Source organism: Gallus gallus, chromosome 4 (assembly GCF_016699485.2).
Source record: "Gallus gallus isolate bGalGal1 chromosome 4, bGalGal1.mat.broiler.GRCg7b, whole genome shotgun sequence".
NCBI classification, from domain to species: Eukaryota; Metazoa; Chordata; class Aves; order Galliformes; family Phasianidae; genus Gallus; species Gallus gallus.
The window spans coordinates 81,313,424-81,338,906 of record NC_052535.1 but is presented as its reverse complement, the minus strand read 5'-3'; the positions used below and the strand labels follow the sequence as shown (position 1 = coordinate 81,338,906).

The following is a 25,483-nucleotide window of genomic DNA, read 5'->3' as shown; positions in this document are numbered from 1 at the left end:
TTTATTTTTTTGTCACTGTTGATAAAATTAAGATCTCTTTCTTTTAAATTGGTATTTTGACTGATTTCGTTGCTTTACTTGATTTGCTCAAGGTCATATTATTCTTCTCATGTGATGTGATACTCCAGTATAGCATCCAAATTTTGTGTCAGTAGGACATTTCATTGGCATACTTTCTTTTCCTTCAAATAGTTTATGGAAGCTTTAGCTGATATCAGTCCCAAGACTGATTCTTTAAAAATTCCAAAAATAGAGACCTGCCATCCTTGTCAATACACATCCCTGTCAACAGTCTTTTTCTTAGAATTGTTGCCTGGATCTCTACCTCTTGATTTTTAAGACAATGTTACTGGCTTTGAGCAGCATTCAGTGCTTTACTGAAAAATTAGATCTATTCTATATCTTATTGCGAAATTGTTGGGTCTTAGCTCTTAAGCCTATATCATCTTTATTCTTTAAAAGACACCTGCCACTTTTGGTTTACTGTGATTATAGTTATAAGCTGAAAAAGAGCACCTGTGATTATTTATTGTAGCCAAAGTGTTCTTCAAAGGAGAAATTGCATCTTTTTCACATGGAAACTGCAAGTTCAATCAACCAAATAATCATGTGTTTAGGGTTATGATAACAGATGCATAGTGTTTGTGAGTCACCTGTAGTTTTTCTTCTGTCAGATCCAAAATTATAGCTCACTTTTGATAATTTGAACTCCAAAGCCATGCCTGCAGAGGAAAAAGGTGAAGGAACAGCATTCGAAAATGAAATGCTATGTGGAGAACATGACAGTTTGCTTTCCCTGTCTTGAAATTGGAGTTTAATTACAATCAAAGAACCCTTCAACGTAAATTGCAGTCACAGATTTTACAGCGACGTGATGGTTTGTGTCTTGCAAGTAGTTTCGTAGAAACTACTTTCATACTTTATACTCCATTTGATAAGAATGCTTTTCTAAGGAAGTGCACCAATTGAGATGATGGGCAATGTTTTTGAAATTCCCAGGGTGACACTAATTCTGAGTTTGTTTTTTCATCCACTTTCAGTTTTTTATTGTCCCACAGCTGTGCAAGTCTGATAGAATATGTGTGCTTTTTACACTCTTCAATCAACCCCAGTGAAAAAAAAATCAGAAACTGTAGCTTTAATGATTTGTCATAGCAAATACTGCAGTTTCTCTAATCAGCTGGGTGACAAAATCTGCACACAGTGTCCATAAAAAGCTGCAAAATAAGCTGGACAAAAAAAAAAAAAAAACAAACCTTTGAGCTCTATGAATAATTGTATTACATTAATACTGGCCTTGTCCTACATGAGTGTCACACAGTTTTGCTTTTCTGTGATGAGAGAATGATGTAGGATACATTACTTAGTTTTAACTGCTTAGCCAGCTGGAACTGTTCCAGCTGTGGGTTTGGGGTATTAACTCTGCCAGATGATGGGTACTGCTGAAAATGCCCTCTTTTCTGAAAGCCAAGCTCCTTTCAGTGTAACAAAAAGAATCTAAGCCAGAGACAGCTGAAAAACAAGAGGGAAAACATAAGCAGGCACAGGTAGAATTTAAAAATAAAATGCAAGAATGGTAACCCGGATGGATTAGTTTTGTGCAGTAACTAATGAATCCAGATTTTTCAGACTCAGATAACAGGAAGAAATAATTGTTTGCTTGTATTACAAAATTAATTGTTACTAATTTCACCCAGCTAATTTAAGGACATATTTTTTTCTGAAATGTGAGAAGAGAAATCCAGGCTTAAATGTTTTGTTGTTTCTGCTGTGATTATACTTCATCTGAACGTGTACTTGTATAACAGCATTGATAAAGAGCCATCCTAGTTCTATGCAAGCTCTTGTCTTCCTATTGAATTGCTTATACACTGTATCGGTGCATCAGGTATCAGTGAATTATAAACCAAGTCTCACCTTTCTCTTTTCCTCATTTTCAAAACTGGGCTGATAGTTAATTCTTTTCCTGAGGGATGGTAGGAACCCAGGGGTACTCACTTCTTGGTCCTCACAAAGACAGCATAAAAGAAAGTTGGCCTTTGTGATGAATTTAGATTTCCTCTGTTGTTTAAAAATCTCAAAGCTTCTTGTAAGTATTGTTAGTTGAATGCTCAGAGTATGGAGGATTACAGCCTATTTGTCTGAAGACTGCCTCAAGGCAAAACTTTCAGTGAACACCTCCGAAAGGACTTGTATTGTCCTAAATAACTCCAAAGTAATGAGAAGAGACATAACGTGATTTAGAGACTCTTATTGTAAGATTGCTTTAATAGATTCAAACTGAGCGCATCCTTTTGCAACTACTCTTGTATGCCTCTATACAACAAATATAAGTACTTCCCTGCTTCTTCTCCCACCTGTTTATATGAATGCCTCTTCATAGGAATAATCTCACATACAGAAGCAACACATTTCAGTGCCCTTACTTCAGCGTGACTGTTGCTTGAGGAAACACACCAGCATGAACACTTAGATGGTCATAGGAAATGCTGAAATAGGGAGTTTGGCTTAAGGCCATCAAACAAATCTGATTCTCAAGAAATTATCATTTTAGTTCCTTGCAGACTGTGTGCTTTCTTCGGTTTACTTCGGAGCAGTAGTTAGTAGTAAGTGGCATTATTTCGGAATGGTTAGCACATAAAAGTAATCATTCTGTGTGTGCCACAGGGTTTTGAAAATGCCAAAATTTGGAAAGGCATCAGCAGTGTTTTTGAGAAGTAGCACAATGGGATGTTCAGCTTGGATATTAGGAAAACATTTTTCTCTGAAGGAGTGGTGAGGCATTGGAATAGGCTGCCCAGGGAGGTGGTGGAGTCACCTTCCTTGAAGGTGTTCAAGAAATGTGTAGGTGTGGTGCTGAGGGACATGGTTAGTGGGCATGGTGGGGATGAGTTGACAGTTGGACTAGATGATCTTAGTGCTCTTCCCCAACCTTAATGATTCTGTTATTCTAAGATGGTGTTTCTTAATCAAACATAGCAAATCCACCCAAAAGACCCCTTCTGTCAGGAATGACCTCCCTGAATTTGGAGGGGAGGACCAGGAGACACGCTGACACCATGAAGCTGCAGGGAGGTTTCCTTCAGGAAGGTAAAAATGTCATAAAGATAGCTTTTAAAACACTATATTGACTTTTTAAAGAGGATTCAACTGTGTTGAAAATGAGATACGTGAATTGCTTTTCCTGTGATGCTTCAAAGATACAATTTTCAATCCTTTGACTGGAACAAACCTGCAATCATTTTGCTTCTTGTCAGGGCTATGTCTCTGTCAGACGTTCTTTAAAAAGGCTGTTTGGCAGATTTATGAAACAACACATATTAAAGATCCTGAAGATTTCAATATAGTCAGTCATAGTCAGATAGAAATGTAAGCCACTGATTGAATGGGCAATTGCAAGTATTTCATGGCACATTGTGCTGCCTACGGTTGAATCACCTCTGCCTTTCTATATCTAAAAGACCCTTGGGGAAAGATGCAGGTGTATGTATTAATATCCCCTGCTCATCTAGCAGAAGCTTCTGCAGCCAGGCTGAACCTGTTTCCACAGCAAGTTTCATAGCCTGTATCCAGCATGGCAAAAATAGGTTGCTGACACTTGTATGCACTGAAGAGATGTTGACTTTATGGAAATGTTAAGTGAATCCATTAATTTGTTATGAGCAGTTGCCTTCCTGGTAAGTCCTGCATTTTCCCATTTATTGTATTTGGTCTCAGCCAAACTGTTACCATTTCAGATGCCAAAAGTCAGCTCAGACAGAGGTTTTACAACAGAGAAATGGGGTCTGTTAAATTGGGCTGAGCTTTAGAAACTAACCTGTACAATTCTAAATACATCACAGTTTCAGAAAGGGAATGACCATTACAATTTATTTTATGACTCTTTTGCCACCCAATATATACATTTTGACTCTTCATAAGGTTTCATACTGTATTCTGTAGACAACAGGCTTTACTGAAGATCACAGCAAAAATGTGCCCATGATTTACACCAAAGATTTTGACCTCTGGGAATGTTTAAAGATTTCAAAAGAGAAAAGTCACAGCAGTAGTACATTAGATAACAAGAGCTGTTTTGTGTGCAATGAAAGGTTTTCTTATCATTAAGTGTTAAATATATTTCACAGAAATGTGCTTTAATGCTTAAATTACATACCTTGTTATAGTTGCTTTCAACTAATTTGGAAAGAAAAATACAGAGTCCATTAATAACTATGCAAATATGATACTTCACAAATATGTAATTTATTTCTTTTAGCTTGGTATGATGAAGGTCAAAATGTTATTTTGAGTTTTAAATAAATAGCCCTTTTGTTGTTAGATTGAATGCAATTGTCAAGTGCAAAATGGTCAAAGCAACACAGGTATCTCATGAGATGGCACTGTCTCGTAATGTGATTTTTGTCAGTTCTGCTAGGCAGAGTTAACAAATTAGAAAATCTGTGGGCAATATAAAATTCTTCACTCCTGTCAATTCTTCACTCCTGTTAATACTTACAATGTAATTCTGTTTACTCTTTCTCTTAGATTTTTTTAACCTGTAACGTAGGTATTCTTTTTGCCAACTTCAGATTTGGTCAGTAAATTCTCAGTGAGCATTCCTATATGCTTAATGTATTTAATTGTCAGTTATTTGTTATTTCCTTGCCTAAAAAGGATGGCTTACTGCAAAGCATTTCTTTTCTAAGATGAGTATATAGATTTTGGATTTTCATGGATTACACAATGCTTTTAGATGAACTATTCATATACGTTAGAGCAGTTAAGAAGCTTACACTGTTTTGGCACACACTACTCTGTTAAGAGTGGACATATGTTTTGACTCTCATTCCTTTAGTTCTTCTGCATCAGAGGAAGGCACAGCGGCGAATGTTTTCTGTAATGTCACTCTCACCTCTCTAGAAAATGTGTCATAGCTCCACAGTGTAGAATTGACCCATTCCCATTATATTTTGTCTCCCAAAAGGCAGTAAGAGTGGAAGGGACTCTTTTTCTGAGAATCATGCTGACTGATATGCACTGCTTTGTACTTATTCTATCACTTCTGCTCAAGCACCATTAATTGCAGCCATGACTCCTATGTCAAGAAGGCAAATAATGCTGCCAAACCTGAACTTAGAGGTCTCAACCTAATTCCATTTAGTCGAGATAAAAGGGCCATTGCTGTATTTGAATGATTATGTATGAGTTTTTTACTAAAACAAATTAAGACAATTAGCCAGTAGAGCAAATTATGAAGTATTTGGTAGATTTTTCTATCACTGGCAATTGTAAGCCAAGGATGTAGATTGTCTAAAGGGTGTACTGTGCTTCAGATACGATTACACTGAAGCAAGTTTGATAATCTGCCTTACTCAGGAAGTTAGAAATGGATTTCACAGAGGTCATTTCTGGCCTTTCAGAGTAGGAGCACCTTTCTTTCTTTATTGTTAAAAGCTAGACCATTTTTGCATCAGTAATGAAGTAATTGTTTATAATGTTCATTGCTTTGGCTTGGTGTATAATAAACTCTGCCACTTTCTAGCTTATTACTGATTTTCCCTGCTGTTACTTACTGTAACAGCATGGTCCAGGATTTATTTTTTTTGGCTCTTTCCTGCTAACATCCTTAAGTGCTGGTGGCTCCATTAACCATAATTTGAATGCTTTCAATCTGTTTGATAAAGACAACATTAATTTTTAGATAGTACCAAAATTTTCAAATCCGGCTGCAAAATGCTTTTTAGAAATCTGAATATATTTTGTTTATACAAGATTGAAATCTTGTCAGGGGCCCTGCCTTCTGTTAGATTTACAGCTCCTAGACTCAGCAAAGAGGAAAAAATATGAAGATAGCATTTCAGTTTAATGCTTAAAGTCAACCTAAAGATTTAACCCATCCTTCCCAAAAGGCAGGCATTAATTTCTGTGTCCACAGCATGTTTGTTTTCAGTAAGAGCTTAGACCTTCCCTATTCTGCCGACAGATGAACTGGAAGTTACGTTTCATTTCACATGCTTTAGTTGTATCACAGCGATAGGACCATCAGGTTTTCTTGCTGATGCAGAGGGCTGTCACAAACTCTCATACATACCTGTCAGAAGTTTTAATACTCAGTGAAGACAGATTCAGCAAGAAAAAAAAAAATCCTGGTTCAAGAACAGCCTTATGGATTCTCAGAGTTGTAGGACATGAACTTGCCTGAAGTATTCCCAAAGCTGGTTGAAGCGTGTGTGTTTCAGAGCAAATAAGCTTTCTGACTGTAGGAGCAATTTCTGCATTGATAATGGGAGTCAGCACAATAAAAAGGACTTTATGTCCAGAGAATATTCTAGACCAGCATCTTGGTTTTTGTGTGTTGTCAAAGCATCAGTGACTCCTGCAGCACTGTTCCAGCTTCAACTGATTTAGCTCTGCTTCTGATTGCACTTCTTCTATTTATTTATTTATTTCCTCATCTCAACCCCTCATCTAAAAAAATTCCCTCCACCTCTGAAACTGCAGGTGTTCAAAGGTAGCAATTACATTCAGCTGTTTTCCTCTTTAAATTGAATTCTAATCTCTGAGAAGAACTCACTGTGTCTTCTGGTGCCCAGCGTGCCCTGCAGAGACACTGTGCTGCATTTTATTTTTGGCAATGTCTGAAATTTATAGGTATTTTTTTTACTCATCATTATCACATAAACGTACAAATGTCTATGTTGAGTGTCTGCATTTCTCTGGGATATTCAGTGCAGAAGGAATTGTACTTTCCTGCCTTTGTACTAATACGTGCTTGGGAGGCACAGAGATATCGAGTCCTTGTTTAGTTAGCATTCAGTGCAATCAGTGTATCTTCCATTTAGCATTGTTTATATGATGTGCCAGCAAAAGTAGATAAATCCTTGCTGTCTGCTTTCCAACACCACAGTACTGATTAATAACAAAGAAGGCTACTTTCTCTTCTTAAGGAATGTTATACTCTACATTTCAGACAGGATAAAAAAAAAATAACAAAAACACCTCTCCAAAACAGTGAAAGAGACACACAGACTCACCACAACCTTGTCCTCTCTCAGAAATGAAACTATGGAAAATACCTCTTTCTTTCCTAACCAAAGGTTGAATTGCTTCTGTTGTCCTCTCATAGGTAAAATGAGTTCCTTGTTTCATAGAATCATAAAATCACAGAGCATCCCAAGCTGGAGAGAGAGACCCACAAGGGTCATTGAGTCTAAATCCTGGCTCCAGTTAAGCAAAGAAAAATAATTAATTCCTGTGTAGCTGATGGTAGAATAAGGTCTAGGTAGACCTAGAGATGCCAAGCAAGTTTGGGATGGCAACATTGTTTTGAACTCTTGAAAGAGTTCTGCAGCTCTAAGAACCAGATCATGTTTAAAGAGAGCCTAAGTCCTTTTGGGAACCAGGGAAATTTGAACACTTCTATTGTATTTCATCACTAGGAAGCCTGTTTGTTTAACCCTATTCCATCCACAGCCCCAAGCTGAGATGAAAAATGCATTTTTTTCCTAGCAGATGCTTGTCTGATTTTTTTTCTGAAAAACCTCCAGTGATGCAAAATCCACAGTTTTCCAGGCAGCCTCTTCCAGTGTTTAATTATCCTGAATGATAAAGCACTTTCTTCTCTGCAGCAATTTAAGCTCATTACTCCCCATCTTATCCTCAGTGGACTTGAGTAACATTTTGCTGTCTTCCTCTTTGTTGCAGACTTTAACGTGCCAGAAGACCATTACATTTTCTCACTCTTGTCTTCTATATACACAACCACCCCAATCCTTTCAGGTTTTCTTTTTCACACCTTATACACAACTCTTTTCTTTATACAACATGACATTTTCTTAACAGCATGTTTGCCAATATGGTGGCAGCAGGCAAAAAATCAAGTGTGTTGAATTTCTAGGAGAAATCTTGCAATTTGCCTGTAATGTTCATGATACGTTAAAATCCACAGACAGAAAAAATGTTATTCTTTCTGCATTCTCACCATAATGCTACTGAGGTATTATCACCTGGGAAAGGTCAAGAACAATATGAGCAAAACTTTGCAGAGGTACTAAGTTATTCATGATAGTGAATATTGAAGTGCTAGCTGAGTGTGAGGAACAGCAGAAAGAACAGATAAGTCATTCAGTCAGAGACTGTCAGATGGAATTAGTGCAGATAAATTGATGAACATAAAAAAAAGTTGTGTGAACTTCACATAATGGGCTCCAAAATGACATTAGCACTCACTGGGAAGGTCAGAGTTTGGCATGATAGAGTTCAGAGAAGGCAAGCAAGAGCCAAAGGCATGAAGTGGCTCCTGTATAAAAGGAATGGTGTAATTTGGGAATCTTCTGACTATAAAAGAACATGTAGGTGGGAAAGCCACAAGATCACAGAAGATTGGAGAAGTAGGATGGGGACTGTCCTCTGTCTCTTCATGAAAAAGAAATAGGGAGACTGAATGAAAATTATGGGAACTGTACTCAAATCAGACAGAAGTAAGCAGTTCTTCCCAGGGCTGATTGAAGATCTTTCAGCATCACTGACCATGATGTGGCTGGTTTACTAGAAGTTTGGGCTTGAATTTGCCACAGGCCCAGGGGAATACTGGAGAATTTCATGAAAGAGAACTTCACCGAGTCTAGGAAAATAGTGAAGCACTGGCACAGGTTGCTCAGAGGGATGGTGGGTGTCCTGTCTGTGGACACATTCAAGGTCAGGCTGGATAGCACTCTGAGCACCTGATTGAGCTGTTCATTGTACGGGAGTTGGATTGCGTGGTCTCTCTTAAAAGAGACCTTCCAACTCAAACAATTCTATGATTCTATGAAATACACAGAAAAGCACATACAGCTCAGGAATCCCCTGAACTGGAGATAGCTGGAAGCTGGGAAAGCATCCTTGTACCAAATTTTGCTTTTAGTTGCTGTGGAGACTGCGTACTGGGCCACAGGGACATTTGATCTCATTCAAAACTACTTTTCTTACTAAATACTGCTTTTTTTTTTTTTTTTTTTTTTTTTTGCATGTGCAACTAATATATTGCAAGCAACAAGACTTGTGAAGGGCTTGGAGAATATGCCCTACGAGGAGAGACTGAAGGAACTGGGGCTGTTTAGTTTGAGGAAAAGGAGGCTGAGGGGAAGCCTTATTGTTCTCTTCAGTATCTGAAAGGTGCTTACAGCAGAGCAGGGTTGGTCTCTTCTCACTGGTGACAGGTGACAGAACGAGGGGAAATGGCCTCAAGTTGCACCAGGGTAAGTTTAGGTTGGATATCAGGAAACACTTCTTTACAGAAAGGGCTGTTAAGCACTGGAAAAGACTCCAGGGAGGTGGTTGAGTCACCATCTCTGGATGTGTTTAAAAACCATTTGGATGTGGTGCTCAGGGACATGATTTAGTGGTGGGCTGTTAGTTAGGGTAGTATGGTTAGGTTGCAGTTGGACTCAATGATCTTTAAGGTCTTTTCCAACCTGAGAAATTCTATGATTCTATATTTCTTCTTCAGTCTGAAGTTCTTTATGGCAACTTACTCCTTGACGTCAATAGATAGACGTTTCATTGCAGGACTTTCAGCCACAATAAATTGTCCTGAAAGCAAACACTAACAGAGAAGCCTGCCAGGATAATGCAAACTTCAAGATGCAGCACGATGTTAGTTGGATTATCTCAAATGCTCAGAACAAACAAACAGCCTAATGACAGTCAGAGGGAAGGACTTAACTAGAGTAACATTTTGATTTGTCATTCTTGAGCTTGGAGGTTTTACACCTTTATTCTACAAATAACATTTTTCAGAAAATAAAACGACCGTGCCATGGTAATTTTGTCTTATTCCTGGTTTGAATTAGACCACATGAGATAGTGTCACAAAACTCAAGTCAAAAGTGAAAGGTTTAGGGCAGAGAATGATGATTGATTCTGGAAATTATTTTCAGAGATCTGACACTGCTGCCCTGCTAATGGTTTTATTGGGGAAAGTAGAGATGGTGTTATGTACAGAGAAACTCAATTAGAAGCTTCACTTTATTTTGCTTTAAAAGCCCTTTCCCTGTTTCTGAGATGTGACAGCCTCATATGTTTGTTCTGATTTTGACACTGATCACTGCAGTTTCAGCTATGATCTCCAGCAGAGCCGTAACCAATTTTCCCTCTAAGGAAGATACGGCATTCATATTTAACCATACGGCACAAACACTGCCTCTCCCATCCTGTGGGTTTATTGCTGGGGAGCAAACACTGTACAAAAGTATGTGAAATGCCACAAATGGCACTAAATAGGAGAAAGCGCTGACTCACTTAACTGCAGTTTGGATGCTTTGTAGAAATCTAAAGTTTATGGAATCATAATGAGATCACATCAATTTCCAAATAGGGCTTTGGCATCAAAAGAAAATGTATGAGTGTTTGAGTGCTCAGAGTGGGAATTTAATTTTCCAGTTAATCCTCTACACAGCATCATAAAGATATGATTTATATAGTTGAAGGAGTAAAATGAAAACATACAGAGATACGTGAAGTAAGCTATGGCTGTTATTTATTGCTCATTCTATAGCAGTGCTTAGTAATATAATCAAGGGACAGGACCTGGTGTATGAGATGCACTCTAAACACGAGTAGCAGGAATCCTAACTACTTGGCAAACGGTATTTTCCAATGAATATATTAGAACAAATTCCTCTATTTTTGTGTTTATACATTTAGTTGTCCTTTCAAAATAAAGCAGAATCAGTTAAAAAAAAAAAAAGAAAAGAAAAGAAGTTCATCTACTTCTTGCTGAAATGTTTTGAAAGAAATGGAAGTATTAATAAAAGAAAAGCTTTCTTTAAATTGCTTAGCAGTATTTTTGTTAGGAAGGCTAGGAATTCTGCTTTCAAGTACATGCAGTCGTCTGCCTTCCTTTGCATTTGGTATCCTTTTCAGTTTCTCAAGGAGATTCACGTTCTAGATTTTTGTTTGGTTTTGACAGAACGACAAAGTGTAATTTTGGCTTCTGTTAATATGAATCCAAGGGAATGTGACTCTAGGTCAAAGTGCACAAAAGCTAATACATTTATGGGATCTGTTAAGCCTAAAGCACTCTTTCTGTTGATGTTAGTGGGAGATGAATCAGGGATATATGGCACACTGACACATATTGTCCATATAGGTGTGCTTTGTATAGAAACTTGAAGAAATGGTGTGATACATGGTGTGATACTGCTAAGCAACCAAGGTGATGCTCCTTTCATACAATGTGTTCTGTGTGCAGGCGTGACGCAGACTGATAGTCCTTTGACATTTTTTCCAATACTGCAGATGCTTCTTTACATTAATATGCCTGACATCTCCTGTAGGATTTTATCACTCATTTATCACAAGCAAGGAATGCTTTGCTATAGTGATGTGTCAGCAGTTTATGAAGAAACCAGAGGGGGGCCTATCAGTCTGTGTTTGGAAATAGCTTACAGGCAAAGCCAGCTTTAGTGGGAATGGGGCAGAAAAGAGCTACACAGCTATGGCCATGTCAGTGAACTGGGACTGTGTTACACTAGACCAGGAAAAAATGATGTTAAGGAGCAGCTCCTGTTTCCTTAGAAATCTCTGGTTAATGATTTTCAGCAATCACATCTGCTCATCTTCTTTTCCAGTTTCACATTATAGTGGTTCACTGCAGATGACTATGAAGGCATCCAGAAGTTCAGTCTTCTCAGTTTATCCAGGAGAAGGTTCAAGCCTTAATTAATGTCTGGTTGTGCCCTTGTGAGAAGCAGTCCAATTGTAGGCGATCCTTTAATCTTGCAGGGAAAAGTATAACAAGATCCAAGATTTTGTCTTGGATTTAATTGCAGATTGTTCTTTGTGTTATATTTAAAACATAGCAAAATGTTAAGCCTGTCACAATGTCATCTCTGTTCTAAACTCTTCCTATTTGATCTTGCCAGGACACTCACCTGTCTCAGCTACTGGTTTTTGCTATTAATTTTGAAAATGTACACACAGCTGCCAAGTAGAAATACTGGTAAGCAAGATCCAGAGTATGGATAAGTAAGATAGATACATTAGAAAGCAGTTCTTTGAGTATGTATGTACTTTATAGAGAGAGTGAAGTGGCCTTAATTAGAAAATTGTGATCAGAACACAGTGGCAGAGGTATGGTAGGTGTAGAGGAGGAGACAGTGACAGATGCTGACACAAAGCATTGGTGGTTGGTACTGTTCTCCATGGTTACATGTCTTGAGATCATGTAGGTAATGTGTAGAAGTGTAGTGGGGAAGAGACTCACCCTATGGCCATGGCGACCAAAGCAGTGCAAGTGGATCAGCAGTTCTGAATTCTCCCATTCAGTTTTTCATGCAGCAGAGGACATCACTGCTGCTCCATCATTCAGAGCATTCTTTCTGTTCTTTCTGTTTGCTGTGGATTCTGACCGATTCTTTCCCATATTGGATATCCTGATAGAAATCTTAAGGTTTGGCACTGCAGTGACTGTCTACTAATTAGAATAATCAGTCTTCCTTCCTTAGTATTTTCCTGCTGAAGTCTGCAATGGAGCATCCTACAGTAGGAGATTATACAAATGTCTAGGAGGAGATAATCCCTTGGGACTGGCTATCTACTTGGTGTAGATAGATATCTGTCTGCAGGCTATATTTCAGTATATCATGTTATATCTAGATATTGAAGTATAACATGGTAAAATCATACTTGAATGCAATGCATTTTTTTCTTCAGTAACTGTGAAGAGGTGTTCAGTCTTCACTGTTGTAGAGTAGCAGTGTCTTGCAGTCAGCCACCCCCATAAATAAGTGATGGGATTCACAAAGATTCCACTCCTTCAAGCTAACACATTCTGTTTAAAAGAAATGCTACAGCTGGTAGGGTTAAAACTGTATGAGTTTCATTCATTTCACTTTTCATAAGAGGCGCCAAGTTCTTTGTTATGCATATCTGTGTCTATGCCAGTAATGTGCTGCATATCTTTTTAGGGAGCATATAAATAGGAAGGGGAATGGCTATTTATGAGGGTGGATAGTGATAGGACAAGGGGGAATGGTCTTAAACTGAGACAGGGGAAGTTTGGGTTAGATGTTAGGAGGAAGTTTTTCACACAGAGGGTGGTGACGCACTGGGACATGTTGCCCAAGGAGGTTGTGGATGCCCCATCCCTGGAGGCATGCAAGGCCAGGCTGGATGTGGCTCTGGGCAGCCTGGTCTGGTGGTTGGCAACCCTACACATAGCAGGGGAGTTGAAACTGGATGATCATTGTGGTCCTTTTCAACCCAGGCCATTCTATGATTCTGTGATTCTATGATCCCTCTGCACTATTCTTCCTTCTTATCTTAATTCCTACCTTTGTGTAAGTTGTCTCATAGGGGAATAGAAATTTCCAGGTGGGATCACTAATGATTAGTAATCCAGGTACCATCAATTGAAGGTAAACTGAGGGTATATAGTTGTGCCAGCCAAATTTAGGGCCACATTTATACTCACCTTGAGACAGCTAACGGAAAATAGTAGCAACGGCATCTATATTTTATCCAGTGCTTTTTGAGCGCAATGCACTTTACAGGGGTGGTTAGCAAAACCGTAATGAAAACCGCAGCTGGTTTTTGACTCAGTAACTTGTCTGCTCAAGAAGCTACGAGTGAAGCAGTTCTTCTGCACTTAATCCTATCCCTTGAGATCTCTCCCTGTAGAGAGCTTTCTGCATTTTTTTCTGGAAGAAAACTGTAGGTGAGAGGAAGAATTAAGACATGAAGGATGACAGAAGTAAAGTGGCAGCTGCAGTTGGCTCACCTAGATCTTTGAGGACAGCCTGACTGAAGGGTACCACTTACACGATGGTTTGAACAGGCACCAAACTTTGATGTCATGGTCAAATTATGCAGGTGGTGAGAAAGGTTTTGTTCAGCTATGGAAAGTAGGTGCATGACTGGGGTGTTTCAGAAGGAGGTGCTTTTCCCAGAGCAGAGTAGTTTTTTGGCTTTATGTAGTTAGAATCATAGAATTGTTTGAGTTGGAAGGGAGCCTTAAAGGTTATCTAGTCAACCTTCTCTGCTGTGAAGGGTGACTCTTACAGCTCTTAATGGGGCATGCACCAGGTGCTTGTTCATTTGGGAAACTGAAATATGGCTGTGGACCCAGGGCATGGGTAGGACCCAGTGTACCAGACCTTCCTGGGATAAAGAAGTTCTACCTTTGCCAAAACCTCCACTTCTGCCTGGACGATTCAGGATATCTAATTTGTTCTTCTCATCTGGCGACCTTTGATTTTGCTGACAAATAATAGCAGGCATGGGATTAGCATCCTACTTAAAACCACTGCAGCACAAAGAAAGGCAAGCACTTGATAATGAATAATGCATAGATAGATGTAATATGCTTTTCCAAACCAGTGAAATTTTTCCTTTTTTTTTTTTTTTTTCTTTTCAAATGTCACAAGTTTCAAACCTTAACACTGCAGGTACTTAAAATAGACACACTCCGTGCTCTGGACTCTTTTCTCTAGGAGAAAGCTTTCACACCAAAATGAAAGAGAAGACAATTTTTCTGGTTGGCTTTTTTATTATTACTATTTTTTTCTCATTTGGTAGATAAGCTTCCCCATTGCTTTTCTTCTAGATAAAGAATCCCCAGATTAAAATGTATTTGCATATACCCTCTGTACGTAGCTTTTTATTCCTGATTGAGCTGACATAAGATTTCTTCTTGCATGTTGTGCACTGTCATTCATTGCTTCCAGCAGTCTCTGCAGTAGTGCACAGTCTCTGACTCCGCATGTCTTTTCTGAGAGTTCCAGTGATGATACAATTTCATTAAATGTGGTGTTTCTATTTTCTTAACAGAATTTGCTTCCAAGTGTCTAATTCCCTTTCTCTTTCATGTTTTCATTACTTCAAAGTGGGTGTGAACATGAGTAATCTTCCCTTTTACCCAAGCGTGCAATGGGATGCAGTCAACAGTATCTGTGTGGTAGGCTGAGGAGGAAGGGTGCATGCACAACACTCAGCATCCTTCCCCATGGTCTGGAAAATCCTTTCCCAAAACATGTTACACAGTGGGGCTTAGGGGAGAGAGTCTGTTCTCCATGGGACACCATGTCAAGGTTCTTGGTAGGTATCTTCACTATTACACAAAGCTTTCCTCAAAGCAGTGGAAAGGTCCAGTATTATTTTCCAGTATTATTTCCATAGTAACAAAAATAAGATCTGATCAAGTGAATTATGATGCTGCAAGTAACACTAAAATAACTAACTGGATGGAGAATGGTGCTGAAGTCAAGTAGTTACGATATGCTATTTCTATATGTACAACTATGATCTATTGGCCATTGGACTTACATAGTGATGCAGATATGCCTTTTGCCATAGAAAAAGAATGGATCAAACTTTCATCCCTCACCAAGCCAGTAAGACTGGAATAGAAATGTAAGTGTGCTTTTTTCTATCAGCTGAGAAAACTTCTTTTGGCATTTGGGCACACATTTCTTGCAGGGATAAACACTATCATTCTCCTGGAAGGCAGAGATGTTTTTTTTTTCTGACTGTATGTTAACACAGGAACTTAGGAAGCCCTACAGACAGTGACACTGAAAATGACTTCCCACTGCCACAGGTATTGATTGGAGAAAAGCTATTCAATATCAGGTTCCAGAGCCTTTTCATTCTTTATCATTACATGTATATTATCTCTACTCTCCCCTTTTCACAAGGAATACCATGTAGTATATTTTTATTTGGGTTCATAATCACATGGTGTGGTAAATCCTTTTTTTTTCAGCTGCAGCAAGAAGGTCTTAAAATGGGTATGTATTAATTGGAAGGCCAAAAGTGTCAACAGCAACATCTGAAATTGCTCTAACCATGGAAATTCAGTATGAGTCATACTGGACAAACTGAAATGCTAGATACAGGTCAAATAATTATGTAACGAAGGAAAATAGGTCAGAATAAGCAGAAATTCATTTTGTGTTTATGGATAGTACATGAACATGTAACTGGCCTTGATATAAATACAAAACAATATGCTGAATATTGTCTCTACCCAGAGGCAGCTAATAAATTTTCTCTGATTTTCATACTACAATTTTTAGTTATCAGAAATATCTCCACATTCCTTAATGATAAGGAAAACAATTGTTAGTACTAAAATTAAGTACTTATGGAGCCATATTATAATAGGTTCACAATTCACTTTCTCTGAATATTAACTTACCCCAGTTTTCAGTCCTAGAATAGCTAGAATGTTTGTAGCAGACAAACAGAGAAACAAGGATACAGAAGAAATTAATTTAGTGCCGCATGGCAAGGCTGCTAAAGGAAACAGCAGTCTTTCATACCCACCTCGATGAGCTTTGATTAGGCCCTTCACAAATATATTCTATAGGATTCATTCTGTTTTGCAGTTTATCTTTCAGGTTAATCAACAGATCCAGAGGGACAGAATTCACACATCACCCACAAAACATCTCATTCAGCTGTTTCTGGAAGCTGCTGCATTTTTCTTTCAGATTTGCGGTTGAAGTATTTAAAATGCCATTACCTTCTGTGGCACTAAGAATTTGCAGTAAGCAAAATGTCAGGGAGTAGCTATGCTAATTCCCTCATTCCTGCTTTCATGCCACTGATCTCAACAACTTCATCTTTTCTTTGTCGACTATAGTATTTCATTCAATAAGCAAAACAGTTAACTGTAAGAGTATATAATCCCTAAATACAATATTTTTTTCATGTGGCTCATTGCCTCTTATCTGCTAATTAGAAAGGATAAGCAAAAGCTTTGTTGATGAAATGCAACCTCTGCAATTCCTTCTGCCATTTCAGAGAAGTGTACCCCAAAATTAATTAATGTTTTGTAGACATTTACATAAGCCTGGCACACAAACTCATTTCTTGTCAATTGCCATGTGTTTGCCAGCCTGGTCGTTTCCTCAGTGTTTCTTACACGGTGTTCAAAATTCATTGTTTATGCTGAGCTAAGTAGTAGTAAGAGACCTCTCATGAATGCATCTCAACTGCACATATCTGAATCCTGATGATAGTTGGACCACTGTCAGGCTGAGGTAGCAGGGTTGTGTCTGTTTCTCATCTCTTATCTAACTCATCAGTTCTAAATTTGTGTAGCAGTGACCATCTTTCCCTTTTTATGGAAGGCCTGGAAAAGAGGAGTCCCAAAACGTCAATAAGACCACTAGACACAAAATCATAGAATGGTATGGGTTGAAAATGACCTTAAAGACCATCTGTATCCAACTCCCTCCATGGGCAGAGACATCTTCCACTAGATCACATTGCCAAAAGCCCCATCCAGCCTGGCCTTGAACACTTCTAGGAATGGGACATCCACAGCTTCTCTGGGCAGCCTGTTAAGTGCCTTCCCACCTTCATCATGAAGAATTTCATCCTGATATCAAATCTAAATATACCCTCAATTAGCTTTAAACCATTACCCCTTGTTCTATCACTACACTCCCTGATGAAATGTCCCTCTCCATTCTTCCTGTAGACTGTTAGGTTCTGAAAGACCACTATAAGGTCTCCCCATAGCCTTCTCTTCTCCAGGCTGAGCAACCCCAACTCAGACTCTCCACAGGAGAGGCGCTCTGATCATCCTCACGATTTCCTCTGGACCCAATACAACAGCTCCATACCCTTACAGTGACAGCCCCAGAGCTGAATGCAGTACTGCAGTTGAGGCCTCACAAAAGCAAAGTAGAGAGGGACAGTCATCTCTCTTGCCCTGCTGGCTATGCTTCTTTTGATGCCCCAGCTAACACGTGGGATCCTATGACTGTTGGAGATGTGAGTAGTTTTCCTGCAGATCAGAAGCTGTTGTGATTGCAAGGAGACAGACTTCCTTTTTTTTTTACCCAAATGTGTGTTGTCTAGCAAGCTGCATAGCTCTGTTTGTTATATGGCCAGAAGTCTAATTGCTTCTTCCACTGAAGCTGATGTAACATTTGCAGTCAGGGTTTTAGAGCTACTCTTAAGTGTTATGCATACACTACAAAGGTGCTAAATATCTGGCTGACAGCACATCATTTAAATAACATAATAATTCACCTATTAGGCCTTAATTTGTGGCTATGCTCTTGTCTTACACAGTTTCATTTTACATGAATGCATTGATTTTTGTTGTAAATACCTTTATATTAGAATGGAAGGTATGTTAGATACACTTAATTTTTATCTCTATGGTATTTTACTCTGACTTTAAAAGTTCTTGGAATGAAACCAAAAGAGAAAACAAAACTCAAATGCAATATAATGCCAGTGAGAAAGACAAAGCTCTCTTATTCAGAAATCTCTTTTAAGGAGCTACTTTGGCCATATGGAAAGATTGGTATTACTCCCTCAGCACAGAAATAACAAGGTATAATAGCTAACCAAAATGACAAATGCTTTCTTTTTATTAGTAGAGAGATATTCTGCATTGACAGTACCTTTACTGTCCCATTAAAATGAGGCAGGAAATAAAATGAGATCCCAAACATAAGAGAGTGATAAAAAACATCAATACTCACAGGGAAGAGACCCTAAAGCTTGTAGAAATAGGTGTTGCTCCACTTGACTTCAGAGAGAGCTGCGTTGTATTGGATGGTGGAAAGATGCCAGCGCACTGTATTATAAAGTTTACAAAGAAGACTGTGACCTTTTAAAATCACTACAAAACTGCAGAAGATTAACAATACCTCAGTGCTTAGATTGGAAAAATGTTTTTAATATTTTATGTGCCCTGACTTACAGCAGAAAATAAACTGTAATCTCATATTGTAATAAAATATAGCTTTGTTTTCTGGAAACAACTTACACTCAGGAAACTATACTCTTAATGGTGACACTGAGAAAAAATTAAAGAAAATTATTAAAGCTTCACGTGAATGGCCAAAAGATATTCCTGACTTCCCTTCTGTTTTTCTTCCTGCAAAGATAATATCGTTGCAGATATAATGCAATAATGGAAAAAGGCCAAGTAAAAATATTCAGAGAACCAAGTAATTCATAAATCTGAACAATACTGAGGAAATTATGCTTCTCATTCTAGGTGGCTTTGTGTTGTATTTTTTTTTAATATGTTGGGGGGGCAAAAATCAGGAGTGTCTCCTAAGCTACCAATGGAGTCACCTAGAAACAAGTGGAAGAAAAAGCAGGCATTTATCTTGTAGGGAAAATAGGGGACAAAATAGTGAATTGTGCTGCAAAATGAATAAGATAGTTAATAATCAAAATGAGCACATTTTATAAGAGAGAGTGAAGCCATATTCGAAGTACTGCTGTGGGCTGCTCAAGGTGCGGAGGGTTTACCAGGGTAACCTGTTTTCCCCTCTTGTTTTCCATTTCTGTAGACGTCACTGTAATGGGTAGAGGAGCATTGTCTTTTCAAGATGTTCTTTTGACTGAACTGAAAACCTCATTTGTGAAACAGAGGAGGGGATCTTCGGGCTGATGCAGACAGATCAGTTGTTCTCCAGCATGAGAGAACATATATGCACACTGAATATACAGCTCAGGATAGGGAGAATACACCCATAGTCCTGGCCTCTTGGATATGTTGAATTTTTAAAGTATTACTTTGTTCATCAACCAAAGATTATCATTGTTTTGTTATTCTATTAAACAGCTTTAGTGGTTGTTGAGCTTGAGTTCAATCAAATGACAGCTGCTGTTTAATTTACAAAGCTGTTAGGATCATCCTTTACACCTGTGGGCTTTTGAGCAGCATAAGCATGTGGGAACAGTTGCCCTCTTCCAGATATCATCATGAAGTATTACCTTACAGCTTTCAGGTAAAATTAGTGATGTACATTTAGGAATGTCAGTTGATAGGGCTGTATATATAGCACTATCTGAGAGATTTTCAGAAGGTGCAGTTCTTTTTTTTTTCTCAAGGTGTTAAGAGTAAAATGAGGGCAGTGCAGATTTGTACGTGTACTGTTTTCTGACAAGGCCATGACATTTCTGATTACCTGCTTTGTGTCATTGCTGCGATGCATCCATTCACAGATGCTGTAAGATTGGCTAGCTAAGACTAGTTTTGAATCTTTAAATGATGGATTGATGGATGAAGATTGTATTTCTTTTTTTCAGATATAGCTTCTCTAGGGTTGTACCATCCACAGGTATGATCCAGATCCAAGGGATGGAATACACCTCCCATAAGGACAGCCTGAGTGAGCTGAGGCTGTACAGCCTGGAAAAAAAAAGGTTCTGGGGAGACCTTTATAGCAAGCCTTTGGTATCTGTAGGGGGTCGGTAAGAAAGAAGGGGACAGACACGTTAGCAAGGTCTGTTGGGAAATGTTTTCAAACTAAAAGAGAGAGGATTTAGGTATAAGGAAGATGTTTTGGACAAAAAGAGTGGTGAAGCACTGAGACAGGTTGCTCAGAGAGGTGGTGGATGCACTGCCCACAGACATATTCAAGGTCAGGCTGGACCAGGCTCTGAGCACCGGATCAAGCTGTAGGTGTCCCTGTTTATTACAGGGGAGTTAGACTAGATCACCTTTGAAAGACCCTTCCAACTCAAATGATTCTATGTTTCTATGATAATCTCTGCTGACACACTGTGCTGGAGAACTGCTCAAGTCCAGCTCTTGCAAAGATGCCTTCATCCAAACATCTGTTTTGTTGTTTGACCATCAGCTGGAAAGCACGAGAAATACATGGACTCACCATGGGGAGATACACGTTCCTGAGATCTCACTTTGTATCTGATGTCTGCTTGACACTAAACTGTTGCTATGCTGATTCCACTCCATTTGGCTGTTCATTGCGATGAATATATGGGGGCTGTATTTCCAAATGTCCTGGGCACCCACAGCACTAAGATCTGACCACCAGCTAGATCCACCAGGCCTTGGAGTCCCTTGTAAAGGTGAGTTTGAAAGTGCTATCTTACTTTTTTGTCTGTTTGTGTATTTGAATGCCAATTTGTAAAAAAGATTTCATCTGAACAGTTGGTGCATTGAGCTACAACTCTGGCTGCTTATGAAAAAATGTGAATATGCTAACACTACTTAGTATTTGTTAAGTGAAAATTAAATTTACATTCATATAGGATCATTAAGGTTGGAAAAGACCACTGACTAGTCCAACTGTTAACCCATCGCTACCATGCCACTAACCATGCCCCTCAGTGCCACATCTGTGAGTTTCTTGATTTTCTCTCTTTCTGTGAGAACACCTTCAGGGACAGTGATCTTTTAAAAAGATTATACAATTCCAGTTTCCTGTGTGTTGAGGAGACCTTCCTCCTGATGAGGAACAGAATATTAGGTCCATAATGCTGATATTCTCCTTACTTACACTATAGACAGTGAACCACGAGCAAGTGACAAGATCATATATTCAGTGTTGACCATCAGTAATAAACCCTTTGGTAGCTCAAATGTGCAAGTATTACATAAGCCACTGTATGTATCTATAAGAAAGTTGTTCAGCAAGTATTTCAGTACCTTTATTTTGGAGGTATTGTCCAGAATTATTAAGCTATAATTTTCACAGAATTGAGTAATGGCATTGTATTATAGGAAGATCATTCCAGCTGGCCAGGAGTGACTTATGGTAATCTTTTTCTGCATATAAGCAAGTGAGATATACAGAATTGTTGATTATCTGATGTACAACAGGGCAAAGTTGCCATTGGCAAGTCATGCTCTCCCATACAAACTCAGATATGCTTGTCCAAAGCTACGCATGGTTTAATCTTTTATTTCAAATGGATGTTAGTGATTTCACACCTGACCAATGACTGAGAACAGGTACAATCCTTCATTAGAAAGAATTTTGCTGCTTGATACCCTATGACATGAGCATCCTGATAGCTTCATGAGCCTGTGTGAAGATGGAAGATGAATGTTACTCTAAGTCTTAGAAGCTGTACACCTTCTATAGGTAACGCCTAGTCAGCAGCTTTGCAGTCTAGTCATGTTTTTACAGGCAATAATTTCAGTTTGTTCTATCATGACTAAATATAAAAGGAAATTAGTTTTATTTCCTGTGTTAGTACCTGATGAAAAAAACCCTGCATTTTAAAGTAGTTCTAACCCGACAAGACATAAAATGCTTTCCAGCTCTGCTTTGTTTATATCACCTCAATCAATTCAGGCAGGGTACAGATATCCCAGAACTCCATAAATTAGGATTTCTGTACCTTCACAGGCAGATTTTGAGGTGCTTTGTAAATATTTTTTCTTAAGTGTGTGATACCAAAACATGGAAGATAATAACCTTAATTATCTGATGGATATCTATAAAGGAAAGTATTACTTTGCTTTAAACAGGATATTTGAAGATGGCAAAAAGAAGCACAAAAACCTGGGATATTCCAGAATGAAAGCAACTCCTGAAAGCTTCATTTGGTTTATATGTACATACGTATTGTGATACTATTTTAATTATCATTCTCACTTTTCTCCCCACAAGATACTTGCCAGCTTCAACATCTATTTGGCATAGTCTGTCATCTTCATCCTATCTTGAGAAAATTCCAGTTTCTGTGCTTATCAGATGTATTGGCCAAGAGTTTTATGGTATGATTTTCAGGTGATTGTGGGCACTGGCCTGGAAGACTTGAATCATGAAAGGTGCATAAAAACCCATCTATGCGCTTATCTTGGTCTTCCAACCCAGGCCAGAGCTCTGCCTCCGGTGCTGTATTTCCCATTGCAGGAGCTCTAGTTAGACAATGACATTCAGTTCTGGAGAGGTCAGATTTTTTTCTTTTTTTTTCCTTTTTTTATCCACATCTTTCCTTTTTACCTATACCTCCCGGACCAGGCTTTTTCTGCACTGGGTCACATAGTGCAAGACCAGGGCTCTCCTGTTTAAAATCAGTAAGTTCTAGGATGCTGCTTCGAGTTGCAGCATTGCCTCCACTACTGCATAGAGCTGTATGGATGAATATTTGATGCATTTAGCAACTCCCAGTGGGAAGGACAGACTGTCAGCTTCCCTCAAACAGGCTGATGCTCAGCTTTTGCTTAGTAAACACTTTTTTTTATCATGCTTCCTTTGTTTATATTCACGCTAACAGAGTGTTCAGTTCTGAAGTGACAAAACCTTATCTGATGATTTCAAATAACATATTCTGGAGGTCAGCACACTGCCACAGCTGCATACCTCTGGTGACCTCTCAGTGCTCATTTTCTTGTTATTAAACTGAGACATTTTAGATCCTTGGTGACATTTCAAATGGGTCTTGGTTTGGGAAGTCAGACTATAAATGTAAGATAACTATCATAGACATTATACAAAGAACGCCACAAAGTTCACATTCTGCTTGGAGCTATTTAAAATCTTTCCCGGTGTTTTCAGGTATGTTGGCCTTAGAGAATCTTTTGAATGTATTTTTAATTATTTTCTATTTAAACTGACTGACTAATTCAGCTTTAACCCCATTCAAAATGAGGAACTAAGATGTGAAATGCTGCATCAAAAGGTCATTAACACGGCACTGGGACAGCAGGGTGACAGTGTGTTCAATCCCTGGTTCAGTGTTCTCACTTATGCAGTTTCCTGGCTATTATATCTCTCTTTATAGATATTATAGAGCCAAAAGACCAGAATTTCAACCTGAAAACCTCCCGTCCCGGTGCTGACAAACAGGAAAGAAGATAGTTATGTCTCATCTGTTTTATAAGCTCTTGAAGGAGGCCATGGTCTTGTTTAGCATTTGCTCTGGGTGTAGAAAAAGAGATGCCTCAAGATAAAAATAAGCTCTTTTGATGCTTAGAATGAAAATAAGTATGGAAACATGCTGGCAACAGAAAGGCAAGCACAAGTAATAACTTTTCTCCCAACCACTCGAGCCATTATTGCTTTCTGATTTGTCAAGACAGGCTGTCCATTTGATGCCATATCTCTGTAGAATACTAGATACTGTTTTTCATAGCAAAATGTAGTACGGTTGTATAACTGTTGAAAATGGTTGTGAACATAATGAATTTTCAATTATTTATTTATGCTCCTAATAGAGGCAGAATCACAGACTCATAGAACGGTTGAAGTTCAAAGGGACTTCTGGAGGTAATTTGGTCCAACCTTACCCACTCAAGCACGTATAATATTCAGTATCAAGAATGACATTGTTTTGTAGCAGTAGTACATTCAATTAAAAACTGAGCTGCAGAAGGAGATGTAAGCTGCTTTTCCAGTTCAGATTCAACCTAGTAAATAGTTTTGGCCACAAAAAAGTGAAGGAAAATATTCAGATATCCAAATTGAATACTGAATTTACCTTTGGCTTTATTTCAAGATGGTATTTTTCTATTTAAAAATGAGCCCAAATTAAATAAACAGATCTACCTCCATATTCTTGGCATCTTTTGACCAAGGAAATCAATCTAAGCTCTCCCACCTACTCTGATGCAGCTGGACAGAAAAACATAATTATTTTTCAAGAGGAAAGCCACTTTTGCCCACAGTAAGGTGACCAATATTCATTCATTTTTCAATCAGCCTAAGTGGCCATACTAATTAAATCTCTATAGCATGTTTACTTCTAAAACGCGTCTGTATCTCTTTTCATTAAAGTGAAATATGACTGCTGTAGCAGTCCAGTCTCTTCCCATTTCAGATTTACTTTTAAGGTAATTAAGCAGTTATCTTCAAGGCATCTATAAAGTAGTGAATGTGTGTCAAAAACTGTTCTAAGTAAGTGGCTTCATAATTACAGCTATGCTGAGATGTTTGACAGAGAATCTCATCCTGACAAAACCCCAAGTCCCTGCAGAGTTACTACAGGGTGAGAAGAAACCTGATGTGGAGGTGTTAAAGCATCATCGCTTTTGAAACTGCCTCTGGTGTGTGAGCTGATGGGAGACCAAAAGGTAAATACAGAATGAATTCATGCACCATGATCTTGCTCTGAGTATAATTATATTCAAGATGCAAATGAACCAGGCTGTGAATGACAGTGAGGGACAGAGGGACTGGGATGTGCATAAGGAACCAAGCTTTATCACGCCTCAAGTATTTTTTTCACTCCTGCAGAGTGTGATTGGAATTAGTGTGCATGCTTTTCATAGAAGTTAATTTAGAATCATAGAATCATAGAATCACTAAGGTTGGAAAAGACCCACAGGATCACCCAGTCCAACCATTCACCCATCACCAATGGTTCTCACTAAACCATGTCCCTCAACACAACGTCCAAACGTTCCTTGAACACCTCCAGGGTCAGTGACTCCACCACCTCCCTGGGCAGCCCATTCCAGTGCCTGACCACTCTTTTAGAGTGGTCTTTTCTCACTCTTGCACTGTCAAACGTAATGTGGTGTGTGCTTGATTGGTGAAGCCTCTGAGATTGAGTGAAAATTCAAGGTTAGACATCAGCCAGTGGATACACAACTGATTGTCTTTCTGCAGCTGACCACCAGTGATGGGTGGGCAAACACAGGAGCAAAGCAAGACTCCAGACCTCCAGGTTCATACTGGAATGTGAGTCAAACCCCTTAATTTGCCATCCCTTAGGAGTAATCAGTGGCATGTCGCCTGCCCTGGGGAGGATATTCCTGGCTGCATAACACAGGAAGAGA

At 38.8% G+C, this 25,483-nt stretch overlaps 1 long non-coding RNA gene across 14 annotated transcripts in view; it reads left to right on the top strand.

Annotated features, from left to right (window-relative positions):
• Positions 1-25,483, top strand: part of LOC101751220 — a 73,773-nt gene that overhangs the window by 18,391 nt on the left and 29,899 nt on the right. For 10 of the 14 annotated variants that reach the window (XR_005859294.2, XR_005859292.2, XR_005859299.2 and 7 more), the window contains 2 exons: positions 20,589-20,820; positions 24,622-24,775. This is a non-coding gene — a long non-coding RNA (uncharacterized LOC101751220). The remainder of the gene's footprint in view (positions 1-20,588; positions 20,821-24,621; positions 24,776-25,483) is intronic. The other 4 variants (XR_005859291.2, XR_005859290.2, XR_005859295.2 and 1 more) reach the window with 2 other exon arrangements.